The sequence below is a fragment of the Schistocerca serialis genome, chromosome 1, assembly GCF_023864345.2.
Source record: "Schistocerca serialis cubense isolate TAMUIC-IGC-003099 chromosome 1, iqSchSeri2.2, whole genome shotgun sequence".
Taxonomy (NCBI): Eukaryota; Metazoa; Arthropoda; class Insecta; order Orthoptera; family Acrididae; genus Schistocerca; species Schistocerca serialis.
In genome coordinates this window covers 427,221,167-427,231,381 of record NC_064638.1, presented here as the reverse complement: position 1 = coordinate 427,231,381, position 10,215 = coordinate 427,221,167, and the positions used below count along the sequence as shown (strand labels likewise).

At 49.9% G+C, this 10,215-nt stretch overlaps 3 pseudogenes; all 3 read right to left on the bottom strand.

Moving 5' to 3' along the window:
- Positions 1–212, bottom strand: LOC126421573 (U2 spliceosomal RNA; annotated as a pseudogene).
- A 3,276-nt stretch (positions 213–3,488) lies between these two features.
- LOC126421650 (U2 spliceosomal RNA) lies at positions 3,489–3,700 on the bottom strand (annotated as a pseudogene).
- Positions 3,701–6,973: 3,273 nt separating this feature from the next.
- On the bottom strand, positions 6,974–7,185 carry LOC126421783 (U2 spliceosomal RNA; annotated as a pseudogene).
- Between the last annotated feature and the right edge of the window lie 3,030 nt (positions 7,186–10,215).

Below are 10,215 nucleotides of genomic sequence, written 5' to 3'. Positions count from 1 at the left end.
ATTAGGTGGGCCGATCCCGACGGTACTGCAATGCCGGGCCAACCCGCGACAGAGGTGGAGCAAGCCCCTAGCACTCCGTCATAAGCCAAAAATGAGTTTAATATTCTGGTCGTGCAATGCAGGACGTATCAGATATTAAGCTGATAAGAACAGATACTACACTTTTTACCCTCCTACCTCCCCTATAGCCCTACCTTTTCCTCTCCAAAAATGCCGCCATCCTCTAGTGTCGACGCAGCACGTAAAGCAGGGTGTTGTTAGCAGCAAGACTTATTGCCATAAACCGAAAATAAAAGCGGAGGCATACTCTGCTATGCCTCAGGGGGCGACGACACACTCCTCAGAAACACACTTCCCTCTGCAGGTGTGAGGCAAGTGATGATGTTAAAAACTAAATAGAAAGAAATAAATAAAGACAGAAATGAACGCAAAAAAAAAACAGCGACGGTAGCATACTCAAACGAAACTGGCGAGATAATCCTATAGCCCATAGAATTAACGAAGTAATAATCCTCTAAGATAGATCATGTGTTTTCCAATTTTCCAATAATTTTTCATACAACGTTCACACAATTTCCATGTTACCAATTTCCATGTTATCAGTATCATAGAACAGTCTACTCTAGTGATGCCCAGAAGGCCAATATCAAACCTGGGGTATGGTTAAGTCAAGAGTAGTTTGAAAGTCCGAGTGACAAAGATCCAGGGGTACACTCAGGCAATTCTTATACGAGGTGCCTTACTCAGCCTGGAACACCTTTTGATAACCATGAACCATTGCAACTTTAAGAAATCTTGCAAAAGTAATGGTATATTTCCGGTCACATTCCGCCAGGCGATGCTGGCTCCAAAGGTAGTCCATGAAAGAGACAGCATCGGTGAGGCAAAGGTCATAGATCGTGAAAATGGTGTGGCCCAAGAGCCACACCACTGCGTTATGTCGTTTTCGGGGGTTGATCTGAATACCAGGGGTAAGGAACCAGTCGATTGGCACATAGTCCAGTGTAGTCCCACCGATCAGCGCTAATAGCACACGTGCAAGGTCCCACACTTCTGTGACGTGAGGGCATAAGAGACGATGCTCTCTGGTGTCTACGTCACCACATCGGCCGCAAGCAGCCGAGGGCCATAGGCGGATGGCCGCCAAGCGATGATTAGTGGGTATTAAATTGTTTACAACGCGATACCATAGCGCTGAAACTTCTGTGGGAAGGGCTGGGTGGGTGATATTAGCCCAAGCTTGGTGCCAGATGACCGACGGTCGCCTGTCCTCCAATTTATGTGGTGTGGGCTGGCTCTCGAAGCGCCTAGTAAAGGCGCTTCGATGTGCGTGCCTTGTCGGTGGCCACTGTTAGGACGTAACTTTGATTGAGGTAATAGACCTTGACTGCCGTCATCCGGAATGTAATATGTGTCAAACATACTGGTTCACGCGCCGATTGTGGGCGATAACGGTCGAAAAGCACCGCTGTTGTCCCACCTGGATCAATCTCACGCAAAGTGGCGATACGGTGAATCAGGATTGCCGCACATATGCGGGGAAAGTCAATGAGTCCAAGGCCACCATCGACCTTTGGCAGTGTACAAGTCTGTGCATCAACGATGAATAGTGCATGCCGCCACAACAGGCAATATACTGTTTGTGAGATGGCTCTGCTGGTTTGTTTCGGTAGCGTAAGGAGTTGTGCTACATACCATGCCCGTTATAGGATGTAAGTATTAATCAGTTGGATTCGTTGATGGAGGTTGAGTCGTCGATCAGTGTGACTCACGCAAAGTCCTCTGATGCGCGTGAGAATCCGCCTGCACGTGAGTGTTAACATGCGCTGCGGACAGGCAGTCACCTCAAGACCCAAGATACGCTGTTCCCCTACAATCCGGAACCATGGGCGCTCGATGGTCAATGATCGTGGTCCTAGTGGGATTAGCACCATTTTGTTGGATTTTTACATGGCACCGGATGCTCGTTCATAAACGTGGAGGACTCGGCGAACTGAATCGATGTCCCTGGCGTTTGCTACAAACACACCTACACCATCCGCGTATGCCGCACTGCGGAAGGTGACGCCTGGGAAAGGAACACCATCGACCATCCGTCCGATGTCACGCAGCACGGGGTCCAAAGCGATAAAATACACTGACAAGGGACACCCTTGTCGAACTGATCGTCTGATGGGAATTGGTCGTGATCTGCAGCCGTTCACAATGGTTGTGGAATTTGCTCCATCCAAGAAGTGCCGGATGACTCTTATGAAGTGCTCCCCGAAACCCATGCGCGACATAACGGCCAGCAGGTAAGGATGGGAGACCCTATCGAAGGCACCGGCGAAATCTAGGGATCAATTGCAGCCGGGGTTCGAGCGTCGGCGGTGGGTGAGTAAGACAGCATCACGGTATATAGAAGCAGCGGTGAAGGTGGTTCGATTCGAAACGCCACATGATTGAGTGGGACAAAGTACCTTATTCATCACCTGTTTAAGACGTGAAGCCACACTTCGTGCCACCAACTTATAAACAGTGTTAAGAACGGTGATGGGACGTACGCCTCTAGCCCGACAGTCGCCTTTGACCTTTGGATTAAGGGCAATACGTGCAGCTAGAAAATCGGCGGGTAGCTCGCAACCAGCAAAAATCTCCTCGCACATTTTGCAGAAGCGGTCTCCTAACAGGCCGGAAAACCTAGCACTTCAATTAGTGCTGGAATGGCACAATCGAAGGGCGGTATCCTTGCGGAGTACCGCCAGAGATGAAAAACCGCAGTGTCAGGGCCTAAATGCTTGCAGCATGTACGCTCCACATGTGGGGGTCACACACGGTGGTGCGGGCCGATATGGCAACAGGCGACCGTCGAAAACATCGCAAAAGCAAGTGCCGGAGGGAACGACAAAATACGAGAGCACTCGTCAACAGCCCAGTACCACCCTCCATGTCGAGGAGTAAACTGCGACTCCCATTTGAACGCCGCTAGCTGCCAGGCCAGTGGAGAAGCCGTGAGGCCGCCCCACAGCAGCGCCAGGCCGGCGCGAGCTATACTGGCGCGAGCTACACCTAGCCGAGTGCTTACATCGTCCACCGCCTACTGCATATGTGTGTGTGCGTGTGTACCACGTACTCTGCGTGCGTGCGGCGGCGACGACGACGACGACGTTCGCGAGGAGCTAAGGTTATAACTCCAAAAAATATTATTAAAATTATCTGCGATAGGACCATAAGAGACGCTAACGAGGCATCCGAAGGCACTGTCCTGTGCCACCATAAATTACCAGCCTAGCGTAATGCGGCTGCAAGTGCGGTCCGGCTAACCGCAAAAAAAAAAAAAAAAAAAAAAAAAAAAAATTTCTTAAGATAATCTTAAATTAATTAAAAGAAATCGTGGTGTGTAAGCAACTAACTACTGGGCACATCAACAACTACGACAAGTTTTGCTACCAGCGGAATATCTGATCACTGCAGAATGTTAACCCATTTCAGGCTGTGTTTTAATTAATATTAGGTGGGCCGATCCCGACGGTACTGCAATGCCGGGCCAACCCGCGACAGAGGTGGAGCAAGCCCCTAGCACTCCGTCATAAGCCAAAAATGAGTTTAATATTCTGGTCGTGCAATGCAGGACGTATCAGATATTAAGCTGATAAGAACAGATACTACACTTTTTACCCTCCTACCTCCCCTATAGCCCTACCTTTTCCTCTCCAAAAATGCCGCCATCCTCTAGTGTCGACGCAGCACGTAAAGCAGGGTGTTGTTAGCAGCAAGACTTATTGCCATAAACCGAAAATAAAAGCGGAGGCATACTCTGCTATGCCTCAGGGGGCGACGACACACTCCTCAGAAACACACTTCCCTCTGCAGGTGTGAGGCAAGTGATGATGTTAAAAACTAAATAGAAAGAAATAAATAAAGACAGAAATGAACGCAAAAAAAAACAGCGACGGTAGCATACTCAAACGAAACTGGCGAGATAATCCTATAGCCCATAGAATTAACGAAGTAATAATCCTCTAAGATAGATTATGTGTTTTCCAATTTTCCAATAATTTTTCATACAACGTTCACACAATTTCCATGTTACCAATTTCCATGCTATCAGTATCATAGAACAGTCTACTCTAGTGATGCCCAGAAGGCCAATATCAAACCTGGGGTATGGTTAAGTCAAGAGTAGTTTGAAAGTCCGAGTGACAAAGATCCAGGGGTACACTCAGGCAATTCTTATACGAGGTGCCTTACTCAGCCTGGAACACCTTTTGATAACCATGAACCATTGCAACTTTAAGAAATCTTGCAAAAGTAATGGTATATTTCCGGTCACATTCCGCCAGGCGATGCTGGCTCCAAAGGTAGTCCATGAAAGAGACAGCATCGGTGAGGCAAAGGTCATAGATCGTGAAAATGGTGTGGCCCAAGAGCCACACCACTGCGTTATGTCGTTTTCGGGGGTTGATCTGAATACCAGGGGTAAGGAACCAGTCGATTGGCACATAGTCCAGTGTAGTCCCACCGATCAGCGCTAATAGCACACGTGCAAGGTCCCACACTTCTGTGACGTGAGGGCATAAGAGACGATGCTCTCTGGTGTCTACGTCACCACATCGGCCGCAAGCAGCCGAGGGCCATAGGCGGATGGCCGCCAAGCGATGATTAGTGGGTATTAAATTGTTTACAACGCGATACCATAGCGCTGAAACTTCTGTGGGAAGGGCTGGGTGGGTGATATTAGCCCAAGCTTGGTGCCAGATGACCGACGGTCGCCTGTCCTCCAATTTATGTGGTGTGGGCTGGCTCTCGAAGCGCCTAGTAAAGGCGCTTCGATGTGCGTGCCTTGTCGGTGGCCACTGTTAGGACGTAACTTTGATTGAGGTAATAGACCTTGACTGCCGTCATCCGGAATGTAATATGTGTCAAACATACTGGTTCACGCGCCGATTGTGGGCGATAACGGTCGAAAAGCACCGCTGTTGTCCCACCTGGATCAATCTCACGCAAAGTGGCGATACGGTGAATCAGGATTGCCGCACATATGCGGGGAAAGTCAATGAGTCCAAGGCCACCATCGACCTTTGGCAGTGTACAAGTCTGTGCATCAACGATGAATAGTGCATGCCGCCACAACAGGCAATATACTGTTTGTGAGATGGCTCTGCTGGTTTGTTTCGGTAGCGTAAGGAGTTGTGCTACATACCATGCCCGTTATAGGATGTAAGTATTAATCAGTTGGATTCGTTGATGGAGGTTGAGTCGTCGATCAGTGTGACTCACGCAAAGTCCTCTGATGCGCGTGAGAATCCGCCTGCACGTGAGTGTTAACATGCGCTGCGGACAGGCAGTCACCTCAAGACCCAAGATACGCTGTTCCCCTACAATCCGGAACCATGGGCGCTCGATGGTCAATGATCGTGGTCCTAGTGGGATTAGCACCATTTTGTTGGATTTTTACATGGCACCGGATGCTCGTTCATAAACGTGGAGGACTCGGCGAACTGAATCGATGTCCCTGGCGTTTGCTACAAACACACCTACACCATCCGCGTATGCCGCACTGCGGAAGGTGACGCCTGGGAAAGGAACACCATCGACCATCCGTCCGATGTCACGCAGCACGGGGTCCAAAGCGATAAAATACACTGACAAGGGACACCCTTGTCGAACTGATCGTCTGATGGGAATTGGTCGTGATCTGCAGCCGTTCACAATGGTTGTGGAATTTGCTCCATCCAAGAAGTGCCGGATGACTCTTATGAAGTGCTCCCCGAAACCCATGCGCGACATAACGGCCAGCAGGTAAGGATGGGAGACCCTATCGAAGGCACCGGCGAAATCTAGGGATCAATTGCAGCCGGGGTTCGAGCGTCGGCGGTGGGTGAGTAAGACAGCATCACGGTATATAGAAGCAGCGGTGAAGGTGGTTCGATTCGAAACGCCACATGATTGAGTGGGACAAAGTACCTTATTCATCACCTGTTTAAGACGTGAAGCCACACTTCGTGCCACCAACTTATAAACAGTGTTAAGAACGGTGATGGGACGTACGCCTCTAGCCCGACAGTCGCCTTTGACCTTTGGATTAAGGGCAATACGTGCAGCTAGAAAATCGGCGGATAGCTCGCAACCAGCAAAAATCTCCTCGCACATTTTGCAGAAGCGGTCTCCTAACAGGCCGGAAAACCTAGCACTTCAATTAGTGCTGGAATGGCACAATCGAAGGGCGGTATCCTTGCGGAGTACCGCCAGAGATGAAAAACCGCAGTGTCAGGGCCTAAATGCTTGCAGCATGTACGCTCCACATGTGGGGGTCACACACGGTGGTGCGGGCCGATATGGCAACAGGCGACCGTCGAAAACATCGCAAAAGCAAGTGCCGGAGGGAACGACAAAATACGAGAGCACTCGTCAACAGCCCAGTACCACCCTCCATGTCGAGGAGTAAACTGCGACTCCCATTTGAACGCCGCTAGCTGCCAGGCCAGTGGAGAAGCCGTGAGGCCGCCCCACAGCAGCGCCAGGCCGGCGCGAGCTATACTGGCGCGAGCTACACCTAGCCGAGTGCTTACATCGTCCACCGCCTACTGCATATGTGTGTGTGCGTGTGTACCACGTACTCTGCGTGCGTGCGGCGGCGACGACGACGACGACGTTCGCGAGGAGCTAAGGTTATAACTCCAAAAAATATTATTAAAATTATCTGCGATAGGACCATAAGAGACGCTAACGAGGCATCCGAAGGCACTGTCCTGTGCCACCATAAATTACCAGCCTAGCGTAATGCGGCTGCAAGTGCGGTCCGGCTAACCGCAAAAAAAAAAAAAAAAAAAAAAAAAAAAATTCTTAAGATAATCTTAAATTAATTAAAAGAAATCGTGGTGTGTAAGCAACTAACTACTGGGCACATCAACAACTACGACAAGTTTTGCTACCAGCGGAATATCTGATCACTGCAGAATGTTAACCCATTTCAGGCTGTGTTTTAATTAATATTAGGTGGGCCGATCCCGACGGTACTGCAATGCCGGGCCAACCCGCGACAGAGGTGGAGCAAGCCCCTAGCACTCCGTCATAAGCAAAAAATGAGTTTAATATTCTGGTCGTGCAATGCAGGACGTATCAGATATTAAGCTGATAAGAACAGATACTACACTTTTTACCCTCCTACCTCCCCTATAGCCCTACCTTTTCCTCTCCAAAAATGCCGCCATCCTCTAGTGTCGACGCAGCACGTAAAGCAGGGTGTTGTTAGCAGCAAGACTTATTGCCATAAACCGAAAATAAAAGCGGAGGCATACTCTGCTATGCCTCAGGGGGCGACGACACACTCCTCAGAAACACACTTCCCTCTGCAGGTGTGAGGCAAGTGATGATGTTAAAAACTAAATAGAAAGAAATAAATAAAGACAGAAATGAACGCAAAAAAAAAACAGCGACGGTAGCATACTCAAACGAAACTGGCGAGATAATCCTATAGCCCATAGAATTAACGAAGTAATAATCCTCTAAGATAGATCATGTGTTTTCCAATTTTCCAATAATTTTTCATACAACGTTCACACAATTTCCATGTTACCAATTTCCATGTTATCAGTATCATAGAACAGTCTACTCTAGTGATGCCCAGAAGGCCAATATCAAACCTGGGGTATGGTTAAGTCAAGAGTAGTTTGAAAGTCCGAGTGACAAAGATCCAGGGGTACACTCAGGCAATTCTTATACGAGGTGCCTTACTCAGCCTGGAACACCTTTTGATAACCATGAACCATTGCAACTTTAAGAAATCTTGCAAAAGTAATGGTATATTTCCGGTCACATTCCGCCAGGCGATGCTGGCTCCAAAGGTAGTCCATGAAAGAGACAGCATCGGTGAGGCAAAGGTCATAGATCGTGAAAATGGTGTGGCCCAAGAGCCACACCACTGCGTTATGTCGTTTTCGGGGGTTGATCTGAATACCAGGGGTAAGGAACCAGTCGATTGGCACATAGTCCAGTGTAGTCCCACCGATCAGCGCTAATAGCACACGTGCAAGGTCCCACACTTCTGTGACGTGAGGGCATAAGAGACGATGCTCTCTGGTGTCTACGTCACCACATCGGCCGCAAGCAGCCGAGGGCCATAGGCGGATGGCCGCCAAGCGATGATTAGTGGGTATTAAATTGTTTACAACGCGATACCATAGCGCTGAAACTTCTGTGGGAAGGGCTGGGTGGGTGATATTAGCCCAAGCTTGGTGCCAGATGACCGACGGTCGCCTGTCCTCCAATTTATGTGGTGTGGGCTGGCTCTCGAAGCGCCTAGTAAAGGCGCTTCGATGTGCGTGCCTTGTCGGTGGCCACTGTTAGGACGTAACTTTGATTGAGGTAATAGACCTTGACTGCCGTCATCCGGAATGTAATATGTGTCAAACATACTGGTTCACGCGCCGATTGTGGGCGATAACGGTCGAAAAGCACCGCTGTTGTCCCACCTGGATCAATCTCACGCAAAGTGGCGATACGGTGAATCAGGATTGCCGCACATATGCGGGGAAAGTCAATGAGTCCAAGGCCACCATCGACCTTTGGCAGTGTACAAGTCTGTGCATCAACGATGAATAGTGCATGCCGCCACAACAGGCAATATACTGTTTGTGAGATGGCTCTGCTGGTTTGTTTCGGTAGCGTAAGGAGTTGTGCTACATACCATGCCCGTTATAGGATGTAAGTATTAATCAGTTGGATTCGTTGATGGAGGTTGAGTCGTCGATCAGTGTGACTCACGCAAAGTCCTCTGATGCGCGTGAGAATCCGCCTGCACGTGAGTGTTAACATGCGCTGCGGACAGGCAGTCACCTCAAGACCCAAGATACGCTGTTCCCCTACAATCCGGAACCATGGGCGCTCGATGGTCAATGATCGTGGTCCTAGTGGGATTAGCACCATTTTGTTGGATTTTTACATGGCACCGGATGCTCGTTCATAAACGTGGAGGACTCGGCGAACTGAATCGATGTCCCTGGCGTTTGCTACAAACACACCTACACCATCCGCGTATGCCGCACTGCGGAAGGTGACGCCTGGGAAAGGAACACCATCGACCATCCGTCCGATGTCACGCAGCACGGGGTCCAAAGCGATAAAATACACTGACAAGGGACACCCTTGTCGAACTGATCGTCTGATGGGAATTGGTCGTGATCTGCAGCCGTTCACAATGGTTGTGGAATTTGCTCCATCCAAGAAGTGCCGGATGACTCTTATGAAGTGCTCCCCGAAACCCATGCGCGACATAACGGCCAGCAGGTAAGGATGGGAGACCCTATCGAAGGCACCGGCGAAATCTAGGGATCAATTGCAGCCGGGGTTCGAGCGTCGGCGGTGGGTGAGTAAGACAGCATCACGGTATATAGAAGCAGCGGTGAAGGTGGTTCGATTCGAAACGCCACATGATTGAGTGGGACAAAGTACCTTATTCATCACCTGTTTAAGACGTGAAGCCACACTTCGTGCCACCAACTTATAAACAGTGTTAAGAACGGTGATGGGACGTACGCCTCTAGCCCGACAGTCGCCTGTGACCTTTGGATTAAGGGCAATACGTGCAGCTAGAAAATCGGCGGGTAGCTCGCAACCAGCAAAAATCTCCTCGCACATTTTGCAGAAGCGGTCTCCTAACAGGCCGGAAAACCTAGCACTTCAATTAGTGCTGGAATGGCACAATCGAAGGGCGGTATCCTTGCGGAGTACCGCCAGAGATGAAAAACCGCAGTGTCAGGGCCTAAATGCTTGCAGCATGTACGCTCCACATGTGGGGGTCACACACGGTGGTGCGGGCCGATATGGCAACAGGCGACCGTCGAAAACATCGCAAAAGCAAGTGCCGGAGGGAACGACAAAATACGAGAGCACTCGTCAACAGCCCAGTACCACCCTCCATGTCGAGGAGTAAACTGCGACTCCCATTTGAACGCCGCTAGCTGCCAGGCCAGTGGAGAAGCCGTGAGGCCGCCCCACAGCAGCGCCAGGCCGGCGCGAGCTATACTGGCGCGAGCTACACCTAGCCGAGTGCTTACATCGTCCACCGCCTACTGCATATGTGTGTGTGCGTGTGTACCACGTACTCTGCGTGCGTGCGGCGGCGACGACGACGACATTCGCGAGGAGCTAAGGTTATAACTCCAAAAAATATTATTAAAATTATCTGCGATAGGACCATAAGAGACGCTAACGAGGCATCCGAAGGCACTGTCC